The following is a 24,972-nucleotide window of genomic DNA, read 5'->3' as shown; positions in this document are numbered from 1 at the left end:
GAAATGTGGTCTCATGTAAGGTCGCCTGTGATGATATTGAATAAGTATTTCATTAAGAACATAATTAACAAAGAATTTACTTGTTTTATCTCAGAAATTTGATGCATGAGTCTTCTCTATGCTGTGAAATTTCTAGGATGAATTTTATCTTAGCTTCCATCTGCACCTCATAAACTTCAGTAAAAGCTGAACAGTTTTAGAAACACACCAGTGGAATTCCGTAGAAAGAGATGCTTACGTATTTGTCACATGGCCCAAAGTTTTATCCAACATTTGGCCAAATTCTTTTCTGTCACAAAAATGCAGCTGATTTTTTAGAATTTGTTCTGGTGTTTCTTGCAAAAGGCAGTATTTGATTGCTACTAACAAAATGGAACTGCATTCCTGTATTCCTGTATTTGTGCAAAATCTTAGTCTTACTGAGCTGCCTGTTCAGAGAATTAAAGACTACAGCAAAGTAAGCTATAGTTTTAGTGTGAATGTTTAGCTCCATCACCTACATCACAGAACAGCTGATAGTGAAAGTGGTTTTATTCGTGGGTTCTTCAAATAGGTTTAACTTGTGACTTACAGAAAATAAATCAATGCAATGTCAAACAAAATTCAGACTCAATCCTACTCATAAAACACATCTTGAATGTGTAGCAAACAAGAATTTACAGCAGTACGGTTTCTTCAAAATACAGTTTTCAAAGGTGACTGGAAGTTTCTACATTTGTTTTGAAATAAGATAGAAAAGCACCATCACTATCCTCAGACTTCTTTTGTTTAGATATAAGTTGCAGTAGCGTTTAGTCAATTCTTGATTATTCAGTGTAATAGGACAGCATAAGTCAGATAAAGCAGAAGTATTAACAATGCAAAATCGTGTAAACTAGACTTAAAGAATATGTAATGAGGGAATTGAAAAAAAAATACTTAATGTCCATGAAGAACTTATGTGATAAATTATTATGAAAAGTCTTCATTTAAATGATAAATAAGGTCAGCATGTACAGCGTGATCGTTTGCACTCCAAGTGGTGAATAATGGTACCAGATCATACATGCTGCAGGTACATACCATGTTTGACTTGCATCTAATTTAATCTGAGAAATAGGAATCAGCAGCAGAATTAAAGAAATCTAAAGTCGTAGAGCGATAAAGCTATAACACAGAAATACTGCTTGACATTAATAATTCAAACATACAAAAGCTTTCTAGAACTGCACAGAACACAGTTTACTCAATATGGCATTTCTAAGCATGATGACAGTATTTTCATTTGAGGTGATTTTGTTAACATTCCCCAACAGCCTTATTTTCTGAAAACTCTGAATTTTTTCTAACATTGGGCCATGACAAAATTTACATCTTTCCAGACTTTGACAGCCAGAGGTCTGTTTTACAATTAGTAACCCTTACCCACACATGGATTTTAAATGTTGAACACAGTGCCTGCTAGCTTCATTTGATGCCCTCTGTTTATTTTTATTTTTTTTTTATATTAGTAAAGAAATTGGATGGACAGTTAATCTCTAGCCATACCTATAACTCCTATCACATTCCCACTCAGTCATCTCTTCTCCAGCCTGAGAAGTCCTGGCTTACTTAGTCATTTCTTGTATGAAAGCATTCATTCTTGAATGGTGTCCGAATGTAATACTGTTGCAGTATTTAATTCCAACTTAAGTACCATCTGCTAGTAGAATATTCTCTGCCAACATTTCTTTCCACCACTTAATAAGAAAGGTAGTACTATCTGAAAATCAAGAATGGGTTCTCAGGTAGTTTGTAGTGTATGTCCCTTGGCTTCTCCAGCAATTGGTAAATTCAATATCCTTCAAAGGGGCTGTTCTTTGTTTTCATTTGGAGGGGGGGTTAAAGGTTTATCTTTTGCAGAATAGAACATTATCTATATTTTTCATTAACTGTTTCAGTTTTCAACCTATGGCCAAGCAGCACGAGTGGTTTTAAATAGAATGCCATATTTCTGAGAGGAATTAAATCAACAACAATCTCATGTAGTGTAAAAGCAAAGGGCAAGAAGAGTTAGGAGAGTTTGGATTTTTGTTTGGTTTTTACATATTACATTTTGAAGATATCTGGCAATTCTCACCTGCTATTCTTCAGAAGTAGTTGAGGTTAAAAAAAATCCATCTGAATAGAGAACTAGGCAATAGCTGGCTGAATAGTTCTGTCATTCATTTATTGCTTTTGACTTCATGGTATGTGGAAGAATGAAGGTTGGAGGTGAACTAGAAGGTGCTTTCTTTCATAAATAGCTTACAGAATAGATTTCCTTAGGCTAATTTTAGGCATCTTAATCTAAATTGAAATGTTTGTATGAGTACTGACTACCCACATCAGCCCAGTCCAGTATGCTATTTGCAGTTTACATATATATCTGTATGCGTGGAGACAGTTCTGCAGAGCTGAACTTTTTCCCAGATATAAACCCCAAATAGAAATTGCAAAAGTATAATACCTTTTACTAGTATAGTACAGAAGATTGATTCTATATTATGTGGAACATCTTGTCATGGATTGTTTTAGATAATCAATTTTTATATGGTTCAACAGCCAGCTGGAAAAATTTGAGAAAGTATCAATAGTTGGGGAAGGTTACTGAGTTCTGACTTGCACAAGGATGGGAGCATATTATAGGGTAGTGTTGCAATGTGTTCACCCTGTAACTCTTCTTCCTCTCTTGGAAGCAGGATGTGTGATCAGCCTTCCTTGGAAGACTTACATAACACGTAATATTATAATGAATGATTGGAATTCATTTTTGCAGTGCTTATTTTTCCCCTTCAAAGCTACAGCTGTTGGCATTGAAATTTTATTTCATGCTTCCCCTTCTTGAATAATCAGACATTGCTTCTTGCTAGTAAGTAGTCTTGCATACTGATGTCCCTGCAACACAATGAAATTTGAGGGTATGTAACAGGTAAACATTAAAGACATTTAAAGTTTATAGTGATAGAGATGAAATTTTAGGTGGTAATGCAGTAGTGGGTAGTACATGAAAACATTGCTGGGCCTGTGTAATACGAGTGACACTTAGGGAAGTTTTATAGATTCTCTGTTATTCCCTGACCACAGAAGCAATTTTTGTCTGAGAGGATTGAAGAAGGAATATTTTTAAAACACAAGTAATGCTAAGATTTTGGGAAGGTAGAAAATGGACATGAGAAGAGATTATGCATACGGACATCTGGAGGGTTCCAAGTGTCAAATATGTGCTCAGCCAGAAAATGCATGGCATGGTTTTAATGCTGAACAAGAGGGTTGGGGTTCATGGAAGCAATTTACATTTTCAGGATGGCAAAGATACTACACATTCAGGTGGATATTTAAATAAGATATGGATAATTGGAAGTTTTATTCATATCTTCGGGATTTATTAAATAGTTCTTTAAATTTTTTAACCATTCATTGGGAGATCTATGTATTTCAGTAGGAACTACATTTGCACAGTATTTTAATTGTCCCTCTGTCTTGATAGGGTAACTCTTTCTCAGAAAACCATAATAACAGAGGGAAGGAATCTTCAGCAGAGACAGCTTGACATTTGCACAAGCTGAAACAGAGTGGCTGAATGTACTTAGTGATATAGTAGTGTCAGAGATACCATTCAGAAACTCCTGTGATACACAGCTGAAACCCTAGGTTTCATTTTAGTGATCATACTGCTGTAACCCTATCTAGGCTGATGGCCCTGAACAAGAGAGGGTGACTATAAAAACACTGATATGATCTTGTTCATATCAGTTCATGTACTTGTGATAATTAGTAAATGTAGAAAAATTGTAAAAAGTCTAAAAATATGTTAATTAAGATTTATAAGTAACAGAATAAAATTAAAACTAATTTTTAAACACAAAAGACACCTTGACATTCTTTTCAGAAAGGTAACACAAATTTGCGCTGAATTTTCAAGGGCCTGGAAAACAAATCCTTGGACTAAAAGTTTTTTTGTTTAAATTGAAAGAACTTAAGAAGTTAATGCAATTTCTAGCAAGACTGAACACATTTTGAATAGAAATTCAGTTTGCTTTACTCCAAGTGGGGAATTTTAAAGGTAAGGTCTGGAGAAGGAAACAATGACCAGTTTTAATAATGTGATAAAAAATGATAGATTGAAAATTTGAAGGTTAATATGTTTGTTAATATGATTTAGCAATTCAAAGGCAGAAATGTCTTTTCTGATTGTTAAATAGTACCTGCTCAAAATAAAAACAATTATACTCATCTCCTAGATTTTCTAAAATGCTGTCTAAAAACCGAACATTTTTTCTATCACATTTTAATAATGTTTGTTTTAAAGGGGAACAATATATAAAATATATTTCTATTCTCATTAGATGCTGCAAAGATCTAACAAGTATTCAGAGAAGCATTGAAATTTTAATATAAGAACTAATAAAGAGAATGAAGCATTGCCAAGACTGGTGATATTGTCACACACTGAAAAGCTTCATACCTTGACTTATCTCTAAAATCATAAGTCCTTTCACTGCAATCCTATGGGGATATGTTTTATGCTAAGGACATATTTACTTGAAAAAAATCCAGCTTTCTGATAGTTGCAGAGATAAAGTCATTTCAGAAGAAGTAAATGAAAGATAAAATATTTCTATGATGCAAGCACGTACAAAATTACTTTTTGTGATTAAAAGCACACACAAAGAAGCGCACCAAGGAGAAATTATCTATTCCATTTACAAATGAAATCAGAGATGGATTCGTGTAAGAGCAATATTTAAAAAATTACGTATTTTTGCATATGCATGTGGAAATATGCATTAGAATTATTATATAAAAGAAATATCCGCTAAGCCTGTACCTGGGTACATTATTTATTTAGAATATCTATTGATGTCCTTTGCAAACTAATTTGTGGTTTTGCTTCTCTTGTAAATTATAAGATTATCAATAGCTTGTAAAAATAAATAATGTCTTCAGTCAGTTCACTGAATAGCTATTATTTATCCAAGATCTCACTTCAGCTAAGGAATTATAAAAGGTATACTATTGTAACCTTTTATGATTACTTTAATTATACTGTAAATAAAGCAGAACTTGAATATCCAGTTTTCTTTCAGATTTCTCTGAGGGCTGTAATGATTTAGGGAGCGTTCACTGTACTGTAGTGGCAAAGTAGATTTTATTCATTTAAAGCCTATTAAAAAGACAATTGCAGAAGCATAAAGCCACACTGTATAAACATCAGAATTATACAATAAGTAGCTTTCCATCAGCAAGCAATATAACATTATGTAAAACTTTCTTTCCCTCCAAAACAAAATCTATTTTCTATAGTGTTTCTTTCAGGTTTGGATTATTAACACACATTCTTCCTAACTTTGGATAAACAGACTTGGCTAGCTTAGCCATTTCTGATACTGCGACTTAGAGCTTTGATTTGATTCTGATCCCTCAACACACATCATATGTTCAGGGATGTGTGAATTTGAATCTGGAGGTTGCCTGCTGACTTCTAAGTAAATAGGAATTTATGCAGGCACCAGCATTCTTATAATTATTTTGTTGGGTATCTTGCTGGATCACATTTAAGAAGCACAAGAGTATTCTAAAAAGTAAGTACATATGCAAATATGTTATCATAGAAAACTGGTTTGCTTTTATCTCCATAAACTATGGATTATAAAATGTATTTCATTGTATCAGTGATTGTGGTAACAACTATGGCTAGGACACCAAGAGCCTATCAAAGTTTTCCTTGTAGAAGGACTGTCTAAAAGACAGCTCAGAAGACTCTGGAACATCCACCCTATGTGGGGCATTGCTTTCAGATTCTCCCCTTAGCTAATGAAGACTGTATGTCAGTAACAGGTCATATCTCTGAAATCTGCAAGGCTTGCAACTTCTTGGCTTCTTGTTCCTCCATAGTTTTTCACAGATCTTTTACTTAACTTGTGATCTCACCTCTGCCTTCTTCGATAACAAATCTATTTTTTAGGAGTTTGTTTCTCCCTGAAGCTGTGTAGTATTGCCCAAAAAGGAGAGTGGAATTGGGATGCTCCCTTCCTGTAAGTCTATCATCCTGGTCTCCCTGCCAACATCACTTTCTTTTGTACATCCCAGTCTCTGAGGTTCAAAGAAAAATGCTCATCTTTTTCATGTTACCCTCAGCTCCTCTGTGCTTTCTGGCTGTCTCGTAATAGAAAGATACATGTTCAGCCATCGTCAGGAATCTTTACTACACATCCTTTAATGTTCGCATACTGCTTCTACCATGTATTTCCAAAAATTCCAGGCCCACCTGCATAAATTCATTACCTTGCATCTCTGCAGTTGCTAGAACATCATGTAAACCTGAAAGCATAACCACTTGAGGCAACGAACAGAGTGTAACAACACTAAGTTGCTTTAACACTTTCCACTTGCAATTGCTTTTTGAAGTTGCTTTTTTCACTTGCAATTGCTTTTTTCCTATCATCAAAAGAGCAGAAATCCCACCCTCTTCTATCACAACTCCTGCACACAGAGAAGCAAAACACAGGTTTGTCCTGCATAGCTTGTGCTACATTACCCTGATGTTTCCTCTCCTCAAGTGATTTTCCAGGTTTTCTTTTAGGTAGATTTCATTCATTTTTGCTTTAGGTTATGCTTTCTGCTAAAAAAATGAGAATTCATTAATGAAATTATTTTTTTTAAACAAGCTCCAGACTCCTAATGACTTTGGTATATAAATAGACCACAAAACTGATGTAAGTAGCTTCTGTCATCTTGTCTACGACAATTAAAGACCTGCCACAGCTAATGACACCACGTACAATGCAATTACAGCTGCTTTTGTTTCCTTTCTTCTTTGCCTTGATAGAATTCTTTTAACAGTTACTATTATATTCTTTTTTTGAACATGCTACTAGAACATGTATTTTCAGATGACTGAAAACTGCTATATGAAGAACAAAGTCCTATTTTGTTATACACGACATAGTGCTTTGCAGAAGGCAAGAAAGTCTAAACTTGATGTGAATGCATTCAATGTTTATTTATCTCTCTCAACTCTTTCCACCTTAAACTTTATTTTTTTTTTTTTCATTAGAGGACACTCAAAGAAAATAAGATGCTTGCTATGTCAGAAGATCCTAGCAATGTCTTCTCTCATTGGTATAATTACAATTCTATACAAGGGGAAGAATTTTAATGTGCAACAGTTTATCAGGAGAGACATCAACCGACTTATTCATATTAGGACATGAGTAAATTATCCTGTGCATTCCATATGAATAGTGCTGTCACAGGATATAAATATGAAATAGAAATAAATTTGATATGCACTGAAATCTTATCAGGCTCAAACAAGTATTTTAATTGTGCAAGTAAAAAGAACTGCTGTAACAAGGGGCCTTGGTGCCTGTAGGCAAGTCTTTGATTCTGTACCTTTCCATCTTGTAACATTCTGCACTGAATATCCTTGCAGTCTTTCTCAGCACAACTTAAAAGACCTCTAATAATTAAAAAAGACAAGAATAGTATCACCTTAGCTACCATTGTAGGGCAGATTCTATTACTGTGGGCATCACTTAAAATAAGCTAAAAAATTCTATGGACAAAACTAAAGTAGTCACTCTTGCAAAACTAACTGAATGTACTTAAAGAACAGGATTGATAATGGCCACCAAAATGGTGTTCTGTTAAATAAACCTGTTCTTCGATAAATTAGATTTATTTACCAATTTTATATTATCAAAGTCAAACTGTAACATACTTGATTATCCTTAATCAAGTGTCAGTATGCAGACTCCTGATTTCATCTCAGCCAATACAGCCAGAACATCCAATACAAAAACCAGTCTGCAGGGTGAATTTTTAATATGAGCAGTACTGTCCAATGTGCTTTGTACTACTCTCCTTGGCAAGGGCAAGATTACATATATTCATCATGCTTTGACATCCTGGTTGGTGTGCAGAGCAAGAAGGATACTCTGACAGAACTCTGATTTCTTCATTACTTTTTAGTCAACTTACCGGGTTAGTTCAAAAGTACTTAAGTATCATGTGTCTTTTAAAGATAAGATATCAGCATTTTGACCATCAAATAACTCTCAAATCTGCATTATATCCAGTTTTATCAGTGATGCCAACCTGATGCTGTACAACTCAGTAAGTGTATATCAGCTCAAGTGGGATCTGACATGTAATGGGTTTGAACTAAACTGTCTAGTACATAAAAGACTATATGTGTTTGACTGATACTACTGCCAGTTCTCAAAGATATAAATTATTTTAAAGTTTTTTGGTTTTTTTTTTTTTGTTTGTTTGCTTTTATGCAGTTTCTCAGAACACAGGAAGAGTCAGGGATTTCTCTTTCTTCTTGACTAGCTTTAATTGGAGAGCTGGAACCTGTAGCAATATGTATAGGGTTGTACCCATAGTGAATGAAAACAGCTAAAAATTAGTTATGATTCCACTTGCAACTTCCGCTGGCTGATTGTATACTAAGGAATATGCTATACAATCTAAATGGCAGTTGGGGAACATGAGTAAGTGCTGTCTGTGAGACACAACACCACAACACTGCCCACTACTGCATCTGAAATAGTGTACCGCCTCCCTGTTGTCTTCTACAGGTGACATCCTGAAAGCACAAGGACAGGACTGCTTAGGACAGCAGACACCAATTAACATGGCTGGTTCTTTGTTGCATTCATTCCTCTCATGCATGTTTTACACAGAGGGTTTTACTGCATATTTGCCTTTATTTTCAGCATCCGATATATCACTTTTTGGTTTTCTTCCAAATAAAAGGTAATGTCTGTCTGTTAACATTTAACATGTTACATCGTAAGTGTACACAGTATTTTCAAAACCTACAAATCCTAATGTTTCTATACTGCATCAATCACATGCCAAAGGAAACTGCAAGATCCAGATAGCACCCAGCTGCCTCTGTAGTCATAACAGAATGCTGGGTGCTATGACACACAAACAACATAGTTGCGTAGAATTCTGTTTTGTACAACAGGTACAAGAAAAGCATTAAATGTCAGGTAAATCAAAAGAAACTTTAAATAAAATAATCTCCTGTTTCTCCTTATGTTGCTGCTATTCTAATTTATAAAAAAAAAAGAAAGAAAAAATGTAAAATCACAAAGCCTCAGTTCAAATTATTCAGAGCAAACAGGAATGTTATTACTGTTTTAACCAACTGCTATGTTTCCACATGTCATTTGCACTTTCCCTCTTTTTCATTATAATCTAAAAAAGAGAAGTCATTTTTTTTAAGAAAGGGAGAAACCAGAAATAAAACATTTCTTTGTATAGGTTAATTTTATATAATAATGAAGAGTGGCTATCCAAATTTGCATCCCCAAGACTGGAGGAATTCAGAGCCAGAAATGAAATTAGAACTTGCTGTAGGTCCCAGATTCACAGTTACGAAGTGTGAGTAGTATTGCACAAACTTTTTGCAAATTTTTTGTAATATTTATTCTTTTTGGAGGGTTATTTGGAATATAAACGTACTTGCATTTAGGTAGAACCCCTGAAATACAGGTGTAGTACCGATACAGATACAGTTATTCTGCTGAAACTATAGATTTGATTATAAAATGTTTTTAAAGCATGTCTTTTTGCTTGTCTTCTTGTGTTCCATTTCTTGCATTCCAAAAGATTATTTCAGTGTACTTATTTCCAGATTTTATATTTTGAACCAAGGGGTTTATGTGTTTGCTTAAGTGCACAACAAAACATGAATAATCTCTGTTTCCTACTTCTACTTGCATCTCTTGCCTTCTGTCAGCATGGATGACACTAGAAAAAAGCAGTGCAGTAGGGAACAGCTCTTCTTCAGGCTTCAGTTATCTATTAGGTTGCTTAAATATATACATAAAGTGAAGTTGCAGTATTGAGAAGTCCCATGAAAAAAAGTTGTTGTTCATGAGCCTAAAGATTCTTTAAGTTCTTTGCTAAATTGTTTCTTGACTGTACCCTTTGCCATAAACCTCCTTTACACCACCTAGTAAAGTCTTCTTTTTGTATTTAATAAATAAATAAATAAATAGAAATCTGTTAGGTAAAAATATCCAAGAAAAAAGAACTTTCAAGTTCCAAAATCAAGTGTTCAGGAGTTACAAATACTAGCATTAAGTTTGTCCATGTACCTTTTAGCTGGATGCTTTCACATATTATATGCTGTAGTCTTTTAAATACATGATTCCTTGTTCTTTTTTCCAGATCCTTCGTTATTCACAGCACAGGAGTAGGCTGGGATGACCAGACAACTTTTTGATATTTTGTTGGATCATCCTGGCACAAAGGGTGGCCCAAGGCATTTTTGACTGCAGTGTTCCAAGCCTGTACTCAATATACTACTTTCTGCCAGAGCTTTTGTATGGTACTCATCACTAGCGTATGAGTTTCACACATTACTATTAATTTAATTTCAAAACCCACATATGGGTTAGGAGGTTATTATCTGTATTTTTCAGAGGAGCTGGCACAGATGGGTGGGGCTGGGTGGAAGACTCAAGGAGCAAAGAGACATATTCACAAGGAATCCTAGTGTAGATTCTTCACGCTTACTCCAGAAACTGCAGTGCTTAGGACTTCTTAAGTTCCCTACAGTTTTATGAATAAGGTCTCTGTGCCCATGTAGCTGAGTATGTGTCACTACTTTGATTCTGCTGGCACTGCATAAGAAACTGTCTCCATAAGACCTTGACATTTCAAGCTCATGCTCTTGTGCTAGCAGCACATACATTCTGTCTTGATCTATAGATCACTATTAAGACCCTGTCCATCCATACTCAAACTAGTAACCAAAGCTTCCCTTTTTTACCTACCTCACAGATAAAAATATTCATCTGAGAATTTTAAGCTTAAAATCTTCAGCAAAAATCAGAAGTCCAGGAAGTTACACTGTTACAAGACAAAGCCTAAAATCCTCAGTGTCAATCAAGCATAGGGACTAATATAAAAGATTTCACTGATCTGAGTACACAATTTAAGATGCTGACCCTTATTTGGGGGGAAAATCAGGATCATACAGGTCTTTTTATGGTCATGACACAGTTACTAGTACAGCCACATTAATGTTCGAAGTTGTGAATGTTCATCATTCTTCAAAAGGACAACAAAGCATCAAACCAGTTCTGTGGCCCCAAAAACAGGAAATACACCTCTTGGTATCAGCTCGAAGAAATAAGATTGAGGGGATCTGCAGTATCCTCTAGGAAGTCTATGATAGGATCTAGAATCCATTTCTACATAGCAGTAGTTTTATTAATTGAAAAAGTCCTGCTTTCCTTATTACACATTTTGCAGCTTCCGTCAGAAGTATGAGAGGGGTCTAATAAGTGACAGGACCCCTTCACTAAGTGCTCCTCATTCACACCCAGAGCACATTCCTTGCTCAGTGAGGCAGAACAACTGTGGAAAACCAGTATATGATCATGCAAATATAGAATATATCAAAATGCAGATGCCCAGGAAAGAAAAATCTTATTTCTCAGAGTTTTCTTTTACAACTGTAGCAAAACTCCTTGAATTTTGTTTTAATTTGGTTCATACAAGAGAGACAAGTGAGTGGAAGTGGTTAGAGGTTGTTGTGAAAAATCTTAGGTTTCTTATTTTCCCTGCCCTTATCCTTATCTGGTGAAAAGGGGCAGCAAGTAAGGAACAGCTTGGTTTCACTTCTTAGAGTTTCAGTAAAAGATACAGGATGGCATAATGTCATTGTCATGCTTTATTTCACTCTAGCTGTCAGAAAAGAGTCTCTCTGAACTATTAGGGATTTGTGCTCTTTTTCAACATGTTGGTGTGCTTTGGTTAGATTACAAATCATGACCAATAAAGTACCATTACCATTTTAAGCCAACCAGACTACAGAAAACATTAGATTAAAACAATAGTCTTTAATAATAATTACATAAAAGTTAATTTGTTAATGTATTTAATTTCTGCTGACTTGTTAACTAACCATATGGTTAACTTCAGAATCAATCAAGAATTTCCTTGGACTTCACTGAAGTGGGTGACATACAATTTAAGTACATGAAGTGTGATAAATACAAGCTGTCTTGATGAAGATCGCTCTGTTGACTTAGATAGTGATTGAATAAGAGGAACTGTAATAACAAATATGTGCATAGATATTTTAAAGCAGAAATCAAGCCAGCCTATTAGAATTAGCAACAGGCAGTTTATATGGGTATCACTCTCTTTACTTACGTACAGTGAGCAGAAACAGTGTCGTGCACACAGAAGGACATTATCACACTTGCTATGAGCCACAGGGTATAGGCAATGAAAAATAAATTTTCTTTATTTCATTTTTGCTTTACACTTTTAACAAATGTAAATAAAAAGCTGAATGTTGCATACATTTAGTTTATTTTCTATTTTACTCTTCTGGTGTGCAAGGATGCCGCCGTTGCTCTGTTTTAATCAGACTGAACACCCTATCAGGCTATTTTTATTTTGAGTCTCTGAAAAGACAGTTTACGAATTTGACTCCATTCATGAGAAGGAGCAGATATTCTTGCAGATCGTTGCTTGGCTAAAGGGACAGTTACACCATCATCAGTCAGATCACTTTGTTTTAAATCTGTAGCATGAACTAGAAGTTCTACTACATTGTCTAGACACAGAGATACATACAGAGGGAAAAAAACAACCGTTTCCTTTCTAGTGAATATTTTCTGCCCACATGACTACTTTGCAACAGCATTTGTAGTGATGTGATTGTTAATCATGACTTATAAAGCTGGGGTAGCCTCTGAACGAGAAGTGTGGTACTTGATTGGCAACAACTGAGACGCAACTATAAAAATGACTGCTATATTCAGCTTGAAGACTTTTGCAAGGGTAGGTTGATGACAAATTCATCTGTTTTCCAAGCCTTCAGAAAAAACCTTTCCCACTAAGCACTGCTGCTACAAAGACATACAGTTAACAAGTTCCAGTTTGACTTTGGGCTGTGACCAAGTTTATCGACTATACAAAGTAAACGAAGTGTATTTCTGGTTACTGAAGCAATTTGATACATTTTAAAAAAAGCACTAAATTTACTACTAGTTTGGCAATGAACTACTACTGCCAAGCTTTGCAGCATTAACGTGCATGAGTAGAGGATAGTAGCAACAACTTTCCTCAAGTGTTTCAGGTTTCAGCATTGCTGGGGAAAGGGAATATATTGTGGTTTGGGTTTGCTGCAGGATACTTTTACAGTAAGAGGAGGACACAGTCCTGCTGGAAGGCCATGTGCCAATGTATTCAAGTTCCTGCAGTTCAACTGCCTACTCAGTTCAAGCAGATGAGGGGAAAAAAAAAACCTACTAAACTTTATTATGGTAAAGTATTTCAACTAAGGTATTTTTAAAAATCAAGGGGCAATTTAACCAGCATTTTGTAGACTAATCATAAAGGCTGGCAATGGAAGTGCCATCCATAACTCTGCAGATCATGAAAATGCAGGGTTTTCACTCAGACGAAAAATGGCTAAAATAAGCAAACTCATATGCTACATATAGTTTCTTTCTGGCTTCCCCCACTGGGTGGAACAAACACACACAAAAAAAAAAAAATAAATAACAAGCCAGGGAGTAGGAGGGCCAGAATTTCCCACAGGTTCCAGAAAGGGAATACATGAGGGAGGAAGGGAGGGAGGAAGGGAAGGGACACAAAAAGGGGTATGGGAATAAGCTCTGAAGGATGCAGAGAGAATTGGAACCCTGAATTAGAGCCTGCAACTTGGGAAGAAATCTCCTAGGTGCAGATTCATTCTTCTAGCAAGTTAAATCAGCTGAAGAGTGTGAGAAAAAGATGTTCCCATCTTCCTCAACATCTCACTGTGCAGAGAGATGCCATTATGCTGCAGTAAGTGGCCCTATTGCAAAGCCTGGCATTTTTTTTTCTTTTGCTATCTGCAAAGACTTCTATTTGCTGATGAAGAAAAGTGACTTTAACAAGGTCTTTCCTTTCTTCCCCTAAATACATCAGCCAACCAATCTAAGTGGGGAAGTGCTAATTTATGACTCTCTTCTGGCTTGCTGTTGTTAAGGCAATGCTCCAATGGCAGGTGAAATGATTTAAGGGTGCTAAATAGCAGCACAGAAAAGCTGTGGTGGCCTTGTTTAATCTCCTTGATTTTAAAGGCAGGAAGCATTGCAGCTTTAATGTTTTTGCTCAGATTAAACTCCATTCTTAAATCTGGGGGGGGGGGGGGGGAATTTATGTTTGAAGACATTGTATTTGTTTTGGAGGTTTGCTCATGTTAGAAAATGATCTCTGACAAGAGATCTTTTTGTCTGTGAGAGCCACTGCAGGTAGGCAGCAGTCACCTTTATTATGTGAAGCAGAACAGGAAAGGCTAGGTTAAGAATTGCAATCTGATGCCATGTTATTCAGCCCCATATGTTGCAGCCCACAAAAAGGTGGTGTTATGGAGAAATGTGTTCAATGTTCTAAGTTTGCCAGGGAAAGAACAGATAACCATAAAAAGAGCTACTCTTCTGAGTTTGTAGTTGAGGCTGCAACAACCTTATGACTGTAGTCAGAAATGCTGCCACAGGAGCTTGTTGCAGTGGAGTTGATGTGGAGAACAGGTACCAGGCAGGTCTTTCAGAGAGTACCAAACATGTCATGATCACTCATGTGCTACATATGCAAAGTTAAGGAGGTTTTGATTCTGTCAGCAGAGAGGTCATAAAGCAAAATAGGAAGGAACAGGAATTAATTCTAGTGCTCAGTTCACTTGTACACACTGTAGGCTATCAGAAAAGAAATTATACCTGTTGTTTATTTTCCTATTATGATGGTTAGGGAGCATGCTAAGGGTGCACTGTATTAAAGACTGTTGAAGGAGGTCGCGGTTGAAAAAAGTAATGGTTATTTGAATTTCTGTGAAAAACAAAGTCCTTTAACATAACTTTTGCATTCTGCAGCAGCAGGAGTTAGGTAGGGCAAGGCTACATCTCAATCCAGTTATAGTCCTTTCAGTTGTGATTTAGTTTTTGTCCCACGGATCATCCCATGATCAGCTAGATTCGCATATATACACTTACTTGAAAAGCTTGAGTATATACCTTGCTAGCAGGAAAAGGGATAGATGGGGCTTTTTTTTTTAATTTTGTTTTGTTTGTTTTTTGTGATATTGCTGCTTGCAGGGTAGATAATTATTTTTCTTACAATATGAATTGTTGGTATATGATGATGTGACTAGCCTGTGCTTTAAAGTACTTCTAGAAAGAGGAATAAAATATCCAGGCAGTGATGGCTGGATCACTGCTTTCAGCACTAGACCAAGAGTCTCTGACACAGCTGCTGCATCTAGCATTTTGAACTGTTATTTGTTTTTCTTATTTTAACATTGTGCATCATCACTTATAAATCAGTAGTACCAAAATACCCTTAATACTCTTGCTACAATTTTTGCCTGCATATTTACTGTGTTACTGCCTTTAGTTATAGGGCACGAACTATTTCTTACCAAATCCATGTTATTTTAAGCACTTATTGTAACCTCAAATAAATGTGCAGCATCTATTCAGGATGGTATAAAGTACTGCTCCAGATGGCTTGATCATGACAGATAACCTTATTTATTGTTATGACAGTACAGGGGCAAGCTGCACCTGTGGTCTCTTCCCCAGCCTGTCTTGCAGGCTTGTCTTTCAAGCGACAGACCTTAACAGTACTTTTGCAGAATTGAATCCAGTGATTGACCTAACTTTAGACTGTATCTTGCCCCAGTTTCATGCCAATTGGTGCCTTATCCTTTATGCAACCTTTACAAGTGTTTATTTAGATAGTATATGCCAGTATTTCCTCTTTTATTTTACTGTTCTTAGTCTTTTTCCTAGGACGCTGCTCCCTTTTTTGATAGGGTGAACCTTGCAAGCCCAGCTGTAAATTTTGATGGTGTCTCAATGACACATTTCTGTAAGGTTTTATGACAAAGATCAAAGTTACAAAGAATATCTTCCTATAAAGACAGGTGTTATCCATTCTCTGCAGAAACACATCACAGGTACAGAAAAGGTTGAAGATCATAATAGGTTCTCTTACCCAGGTCAGTGGAACATGGCAACATGACCATGTACAAGTAAGCATTTCACATTGCTTAAAACATCTTCTCTTGCATTTAGTCAGGACCAGCTACTTTATATATAACCTCAAGTGTTTCTAGCCAACCTTGTTGCATTCTCAGTATCTCTCTCACATTGTTTTTCCAGTGCTGGCTTAATTCCTTCCTTTCTATGTGGTATTTCTTAACATTTTAATATCTTTTTGATCATAAAATTCTGAAAAGAAAAAGAAGCCAGTTAATCTAGCTGAAGTCAGACAGACAGAAATTTCTCAATTAGTACTACTTCTAATTCTCTCATAATAAGTCTTGGTATTTCTAGATGATATCTTACCTGCGATAACTTTTTTTTGCTAGCAAAGTTCTATCCAGCAAGCCAGAATATGTCAGCCAGATTGAAGAACACAAAGTATTTATAAAATGTTGTGGATATTTCCTTTGTACCCTACAATTAATAAATGTTTTCTTACTATAACGATATACAAGAATTATGTGATTATGTTCTCAACTTCTTGAATTCTTAACGAGGTGATAATGTAATCAAACAATACTTTCCCGATTGATAATGAAAGAAATACAAATTTCAGTATGGTTTGTTGTGTTTCTGCTGTGATCCTATGAATTAAAACAGAAATTGAGATCAGGAAAGTTTCAAAGGTTGGCAAATAGAAAGGCTCATTGGGTAGCAAAATGAGGCAGCAAAATGCTGAAACCAAAGTTATTACGTACAGGTGCATCCTAATTTAAAACAAACTCTTTTCTTACTCATTAGAGTCTACAGTGGTTGTTGTCTTGACAGTAGAAAACATTGTGGTACTGCTGTCTGATTAATAACTTCCATTTGCAATCTGGGTGTTGCTGACTACAATAGAAGCATTTTCAAAGTGACTCTAGTGCTGTGTGATAAATGGATGTATTTCATGAAGAGGGCTTGATCCACAGACAGTGCTGGCTACAGAGAAATTGCTGTGTCTTGTTTTGCTATTACTAAATTTCATTTACATTTACATTCACATTCATTTTTCTTTATACTTTTAATTTTTCCAGTGTCGTCTTATACACTTCTCTATAGTTCTTGCATAAGTGTTTGTCTGGCATCACTATCATTTCAGCAGGAACTGCTGAAGATTACAAATGTTAATAAGGGTTAAAAGCTAGATATTATGTTTACTGGCTTATCGCCACCCTTTGTATGTGCATACTGATATCCAGCTTTAATTTTAGATTCTTACAGTGTTTTTCAAGAGTAATCAGTCTGATATTTGACTAGTTTACAAAGAATGGGCTATGGTCCTCAAATTCCAAACCCATAGTCTGTTCCTAGATTGAATGGCAAGTCTGCATGCCAAAGGCTCCTCAGCTCTGACCGTACACCAGTTTGTTTCTAATAGGAAGCTCTCAGAAAATTTACTGAACTGTTAGCTCTTTAACCAAAGGAAATAACACATGAATGGCGAGAAATGGATCAAAATTTTATCTGTGTTCTGGTCTTTTTTTGAGGAAAGCAAAACCAGTAAAGTAGAGCAGGATAAAATTAACTCAAATAGAGCAAATTTTTTTTTTTTTTTTTTTTTTAAGTATTAAACATAGGAAAGCTGATAACTGCACTGAAGTATAAGTAGGAAAATATTTCTATTTTTTTATGTTATGAATTTCGTGTTTGGGAACAGGAAATACACTGATCAGTAGCAACACGAATCAGAAACTCCACACAATATTGTCTGTCAGCATTTGGCTAGAGTTATAAGAGTTGAGAAATCCCTGCTAAACATTTTTCTGCAGATTTAGATGCTAATGTTACACTGAAATTTAATTACTAGGCACCTCTGAAAATCATACTGTAGGGTGTAGATTAATTGCAAATAAATACAAGTACTTGCCAACATGCCCAGGTTAGGAGCCTTGATGCTCAGTGCTCTCATTACACCAAGTGGAAAATCAGAAGTTTTTAAGTCTGATTTGATCTTTGGAGATGCCTTTCTCTTTCTCTATTGGCAACAGAGGAGATTTTGGTCAAGACTTCAGACATTCAACCTTCAGTAAAGGGTTCAAAGTTGACCAGGAGAGGGCCTGAATTAATTTTAGGCTTGTTCCTTTTTATGATTGACTGTGTAATATAACTTAATTGCTGTATCACATTCTTCATCATATAGGAAACATTTTGGAATTGCTGTTTTATATTATCCTTTTCATGTGAATCATCTAGCTTTAAAAGTGATTTTAGTGATAATACATGATACCATGTGGTTCTCAGCAAGTTTTGTGTTGAATATTTAGTACAACTGTGTTGACATTCTGCCAAGCTTGGTGAGAGCTGCTTGTAAGGAGTCTTGTTGTTGTTGAATCTGATTCAGTTTAAGGCAGTTTAAGGCAGGTCACAAATCTCAGTCACAGTTCAGTAGATCATCCAGATTTTATTGTCTGAGTTAGCCTCTTTTATGGCTGGCTTCCAAAGCAGCATACTAGAGTGTGAGTTCAGAAGAGGCAAACTAGGAAACATGAAGTAAAGAACTGAGAAGGCACCAGGCTGCTAACATGCAATCCGTACTTTGCTAGCAGTCCTCTGGTTCAGTTCCTGACATTGTCCCTTGTGAATAACAGCAAATTAAACCATTATAAAATTGATATAATTGTTTAGAGGAACAAAGATCCTCTGTTCTGGAGTTCAGTGTGTCTATTATCTCTGCCATCCTCTTAATCAAGAGAAGCAGCTGACAAGTAATGTGCTAAATATGATTAGCAGGAGACTGCAGATAATGTCTCAGTACTTTGCTTTAGTTCAGAGAAGGCAAGTGACAAACCCTGGATAACTTTCTTTCCCTTTCCATTTAAAAATACCTACCAGTGGTACCAGCCAATATTAAACATGTCCTTTCCTGAAATGTATTATCATGTGAAAAACAACTTAGGTCTACAGAGAAGTGAATATCAGATTTAGTAATATCCATATATCCATAGCAGTAGGATATACCCTATTTCACACTGTAATACCTCAGTAACAATTCACAGAATAAAAGTTGAACTTCTGAACATCAAGTTTCAGTGCTAACATTCTCAAGGGCATATTGGTGTTTACTGCTATCATATTTAATGGCCTACCCAATGAAATCTTCTAGTACAGATAGTAGTATTCCAAGTCAGTAAAGTCTGGAGAGTGCTTCTATGCCTATTGGCTGAAAAAAATTTGTGAAAAAGCTTTTGGGCAAGAATTATTAAAAATATATATTAATGACATTAACATAATTTTTCTGAATGATGTTAACATAAATTATTGTCCACATTTTTCTGAATGTCTTTAAAAGACTGATTGTTCCCTCACTATAGTATTGGTTTCAGCACACACTATTATTTAGAAGAAAACAGTTTTAACAATCTACCAGCAACAGCTACATCTTTTTGTTGTTGCATATGCTGCTTGTTTTCATTAGCCCTCAGGTATATTTAGTAGGTAGAAAAGTTATAGCATGTGTTTCTCAAACAAGTGTGTGAGAAAAATATCTGTCTCTAAACAGTACTTAAAAATACCTTACTAAAAGAACATGAAATATAATAGCAATGAAGAAGGTCATAACATTTGTTCTGCTCTTCTAGCATGCATAGTAAATCTTTTGACATGCCTTCCCATTCTTTTTTTCTGTGCAATAACCTTTATAATTATTAATTGTATCATGTAATGTATGCATTAGCTTCAGTCCTTTAGTGAACTACAATATTTATAACAGTGAAATCCCATTTTTGAGTATTTTTTTCTTTGCTATTTCCATATTGGAGCTTGAAATTTTTCCTTTTTTTTTTTTTTTTTTTTTTTTTTTTACCTTGTTTAATCCTTCCTTGACCAGTCTGCGTGTTGCTTTGGGGTTTTTGTTTGTTCATTATATTTCTTATTTCAGCCATCAACGAACAAGGTGTTTCTTGTTCTTTAGAATGTAAACTTATTTCTTCTGTAAATTTTACCCCTTTTTCATGCCTGAGTTATTAGCTGACAGACATGTTTACTTTCCAGACCAGCTTTTAAAATTTGTTTTCCTTCCTTTAATTTATAAATGATATAATCAATTATTTATGCATTATTTCCCTAGTGAGTCCTAGACAGAATATTTGATGATTGTCCTCAGATAAGTCATGACACAAGCAAAGCTCTCCCAGGCAGCTGACAACAGTTAGCCCAGCCAGTTTTTAACCTCTCCTGAGCCTTGACATGTCTAAGGACAGCCAACAAGTGCCTGCATATTGTATTGCTCAGTGAATGAAACTGATGCTTTGTACAAGCCCATTTGCCCTGCATTGTTTTGCCTCTTGCATATGCAGCCAGAAGATAGACTGGGCAAAAAAGTCTGGCTATGAGAGAGAAATACAGTCTAACTTCAGCTGCCCTGCATTGTTTTGCCTCTTGCATATGCAGCCAGAAGATAGACTGGGCAAAAAAGTCTGGCTATGAGAGAGAAATACAATCTAACTTCAGCTGTGTAATAACTTTCCCTCAACATCAGCTCAGCAGCCATAATTTGACAGAGGTCTAGTAATCACGTTGGCATTCGTACAGCCTGGCTAAAATTTGAATGGTGTCCACACATAACTTGTCCAGTTTTTTCCAAGCAGACCTATATATGTGAAAATACTTCTGTATTCTAAAGTTAAGTACAAGCCCTTTGCATTGTTACTAATAATGTCCCATAGCTGTTAATTTTTTAACCGAAGAACTAGTTTTATGAGTAGATGACATACTGTCTTCTAGACTCTAATTAAAACTGATTTTTGGTCCTTAGGTGTAATGACTATTCTTCTGAGATGAGCTCTTAATTAATGCACAGAGATCCTGAAAGTCCCGCCTCTCAACAGTAATGATTGACATCCAAGGATACATAAATTACACTAATTGAACTTTCCATTTATACAGTGTTCTGCAGCCAACTCATCAGAAAAGGTAGGAGAACAAACCAGCATAAGAACAGTTATTTTTCTGTCATGTGTATTTTCCTGAGGGGGAAAATCTTGCAGAACTATTGAACAGTTATTACCAGGAGTGTCAACTCTTCGGGTTTTAGATGTAACATTTGTTTTACTATGAAAATTAGCATTTTTAGTTCTGTAACGTACAGTTCAATAATGACGCCATATTCACTATTGAAAAACAAGCATACCTGACAAGTCAGTGGGCAATGCGTTGGATTGCAACTAGTGTTGCATAGCAATAGAGACTTTCTGAACAGAAGTTGTTTAGTATAGAAATTAGATACTTCACTGTGTGAGTAGCATTTTATCTGTAAATGTTCTCTTAATTTTGACCCACGAGCGGAAGCAGTGACTTTATGGTATTTGTTAAGCAATTGTTTATTTCTAGAATTCAATTTAGCATTTAGTTTAACTGTATTATTCTGGAGTCAGTTAAGATGAAGTCACTGAAGTCATTGAATAAAGTCTAATATTCTCATCCAAGCTGAAGGCCATTGAAACAAAAAATACTGATAAGAACATGGTTGATGGAGGGGAACAAGAGGCACTGGAATGTATCAGAGAGAGATTTGGCAGAGAAATTTCATTGCAAATGGTATATAGGAAGTACTAGAAGCAGCCGAGGAAAAAAACCAAAACTGGAAATGAGGCCAAATATATGCCTACATAAAGATTTATCTATGTTTTTAACAGTAATCCAGAGTACAGTAATATCTTATTTGGTCTTGGAAATCAGCTTTTGTCTGACCTGGTTTTGTTTGACTGGATAACAGAACACATTAAAATGAACTTATTTATTCCTTATTTAGAACTTTAAGTTCTGGTGACTTATAACAACTCTCAGTGAAAATGGAGCTCTGGAAATAGACATTAGACTTTCATGAAAGAAATCTGTCCAATTTCTGTGTTTGTCTTGCGCTTGTCTGGTATGATACTCTTTTCTAGAAATCGGAAGCATTCAAGGTGGGGGGGGGAAAAAACAAACATACTTGAGATGATTATTTTAGGATTATAAAAATGGAATAGAAACAGATCTAGCTGTTTGTATCTAGATGAAAAGTGAATAGATCTATGGGAAAGATGTAAATGTAGATATATGTGTGGGCTAGGGACTGTTTAATTGCTGAGATGTTTTACTCTTCAGTTGAAGTACGAAGGCATAGAGAAATGTATTGAAAGGAAATCTAAACCCAAGATTGCATAAGGCAGGTGCTGGACAGAGAGAGGTCCCATCAAAGCAGTACACTGACTTTGTAACATCCCCTTTGTGTCCAATAAGGTTACGAATTTCCTGTGCAAGACTACAGAAGCAAGCAAACTGGGAGTATGGGAGCAGAGTGACTTAGAGTCCAGGCCTTTGTATTTCTTCCAATAAAAAAATGAGGAGAAAATGAAACAAGACTTAAATTTAGCATTAGAAGAACAGAGATATAAGTGGAGGCTAGGGAAAAAAAGGGAAATAAAGTATAAAAAAAGTGACTATTGTAAATGCCCTTCGTATCTGGAATAACTTTATACTCTTAGGATTAGTGCAAAACTATTAGTTTGGGTTTTTTTTTACAAGAATGTAATTTCATCTTCCTTGTGATACAATTTTTTGTCCAAAGCAACCCATTGCAAACTTTTATATTGCATGAATAGAGGCATAACAGGTATTAAGTAATTTTTTCTCTTTATTTCTATTCACATGGAAAGAACCTGCACTTTAATTTGGTTACTTTGAGAAAGCTGAATTGTTAAAACCCCAATGGTTTGATAGAACCAAAATGGTTTAACTTGTTAAGAAGAACAGAGATGGTTCTGTACAACATAATACAGCCACTGGTCTGTTAAGGTCTGACTTTATTATCACACCTTCAGAATCTGTGTATTTTTATACTTAGGAAATGGCAAAAGCTCGCTATAAGTTTCACTAGACTGTATATATGTGGAAATATCTATTAACAGGAAACATATGCATACACTGAGTATTGACAGCTGTTTCAAACTGTAGTTAAAATGTATTTTGTGCTAATTCAAAATAATAGTTCTAGCTACAGTACCGGCTTTAAAGACCATAGCAAATGTCATGAGGCCAATGTTTGCCTCTTGCTTATGATAATCAATTAGACATTAATGATAGGTATTTCATTTTGAATAGTTGAAACAATAAATTATTCTCAGGGTAACATGGTGGAGCCTAGTCTCCTTTGGCTTTTGAAACCAGTAAAATAACAGAACATCAGTCAAGTTAATAAAGTGTGCCCTTATTACACATTCTGCATCTGTACCTAAACTGCCAGCATATGATCAAAGACTGCAGCTGTTTCAGTTATATCACAGTCACATCGTAGGCATTTTATAGTTATAGCAGAGATAGAGTTCCAGGGACAATCCAGTCACCTTGCAGACATGCAGAGCTCAGTGGAACCTCATTAAATTGCACCTTGATATTATATGAAACTGGTAGGACATCTATTAGATATGGTATATGTAATTTCAGTGTAAAAATTGTTTTGTGTGCATTTTGTAGGGATTGCCTATATGTCTTACCAAGAAATCCAGGGTTTGTTCACAGAGAATTTCGGAGTTCCATGCTTGCTTATTTTAATTTTGAATTGGTAGTTGCCAAAAGTAAAGGATTACTAATAGCCAAATGGCTGTTCTGTATTGCATGCCTTCAGGTCATGTAAAAACATTAATAAACTATCTAATATTAATTAAAATAATTATAATGTAAGCTGGAATGTTAAGGTGTGTTTTCATAGCTGTTGACACATTTTTCCATCTCACCTTGTGGATGAATGTTTCCCTGAAGTCAATGAGATTTGCCACTGGCATTTAAAAAAGTAGAATTTCACTTAGTCATTTTTTTAGTCATGATCAGATGTGTTTTAATAATAATGGATTACCTTTTCTATATTATCACGTTTCAGTATGAAAAATACTAGAGAGGGAGAGATCTTATGAAGAAAGTGATTCAAGGGGTAATTCCTCAGAAATGTGTTGTAAGAATTGCTTGATGTTGACCACAGATTAGCTAATACTGCAACAAAATTAAGCTGTCATCTTCGTCTGGAATTTTAAAGACAGTATAAGCTCACCTTCATTGTTGGTTTAGTTCCACATTAGAATTCGCCACCATAGTACACCTTTACCATTTAGGTAGCTAAGCAGTACAACAAAATACAGGCAGACAGCTAATCTGATATTTGAATCTTAGTATTTTGCTAATTTTTGCAGGAATTGCTGATGCAAAATGAAGCAAAAAGCCCAAGCTTACTTAATAAACAGATCTAAAAAAAATACAGCTATGTGTTCTTAGCTGCTCTTCCTAAACATATTCTTCACAGTTAAAGAAAAATATGTGTATTTCTCCTGATAATTTCCAGTGCATGTACAAAAAAAGAATAGGTTGTAAAACTAAAATATGTTAGGTGGGATAATAATCTATTATGGTAACAGTCAAATTGCTTGTCATGTCATGAAGGGTTATGCTTTAATTAAGCAGTAAGGCATGACAGGGTGTGAATTACAATGTAATAATTCTTGTCTAGTGTATTGTTAGGCAAAAGGCCAAAGGCCTAGTGCCAGTGAGTTCTGCAGGAATGAATTATTATGCTGTAATTTAAACAATGCAGTATCATATTGAAATATCTGCAAAATATTAAATTTTAAATTAAAGAAATACAAATTATAATTTTTATGTACCTAATTACTCCCCCAATAAACTACTTTGTTGCCAAGACTATCACAGAAAAGAGAGATTTCTATTTAATATTAGATTTAGATTTAGGTGGCAATTAAACTCCAAAGACCATTGTTTTTGGAGATCTGAAAGATACTATTTTCATACCATTTTTCCCAAAATAAACGAAGACATACAGCTCTGAGAAACAATGTTCCATAAATTCTTTCTTTTCATTGGACAGAACTAGTGTAAAACTCCTAAAGATCTTTGTAAAACTCCTCTTACCTGGGAACCTCACATCTAGAGG

General features: G+C 35.3%; 1 protein-coding gene across 10 annotated transcripts in view; it reads left to right on the top strand.

Annotated features, from left to right (window-relative positions):
• Window positions 1–24,972, top strand: part of TENM3 (teneurin transmembrane protein 3) — an 817,612-nt gene that overhangs the window by 183,837 nt on the left and 608,803 nt on the right. For 9 of the 10 annotated variants that reach the window (XM_030491587.1, XM_030491600.1, XM_030491599.1 and 6 more), the window contains one exon: window positions 20,809–20,966. The exons of the other annotated variant lie outside the window; for it this stretch is intronic. The gene's annotated coding sequence lies outside the window, so the exon portion shown is untranslated. The remainder of the gene's footprint in view (window positions 1–20,808; window positions 20,967–24,972) is intronic. 10 annotated transcript variants of the gene reach the window in all.

This window comes from Strigops habroptila, chromosome 7, assembly GCF_004027225.2.
Source record: "Strigops habroptila isolate Jane chromosome 7, bStrHab1.2.pri, whole genome shotgun sequence".
In the NCBI taxonomy this organism is placed as follows: domain Eukaryota; kingdom Metazoa; phylum Chordata; class Aves; order Psittaciformes; family Psittacidae; genus Strigops; species Strigops habroptila.
This window is presented reverse-complemented; position numbering and strand designations above follow the sequence as displayed.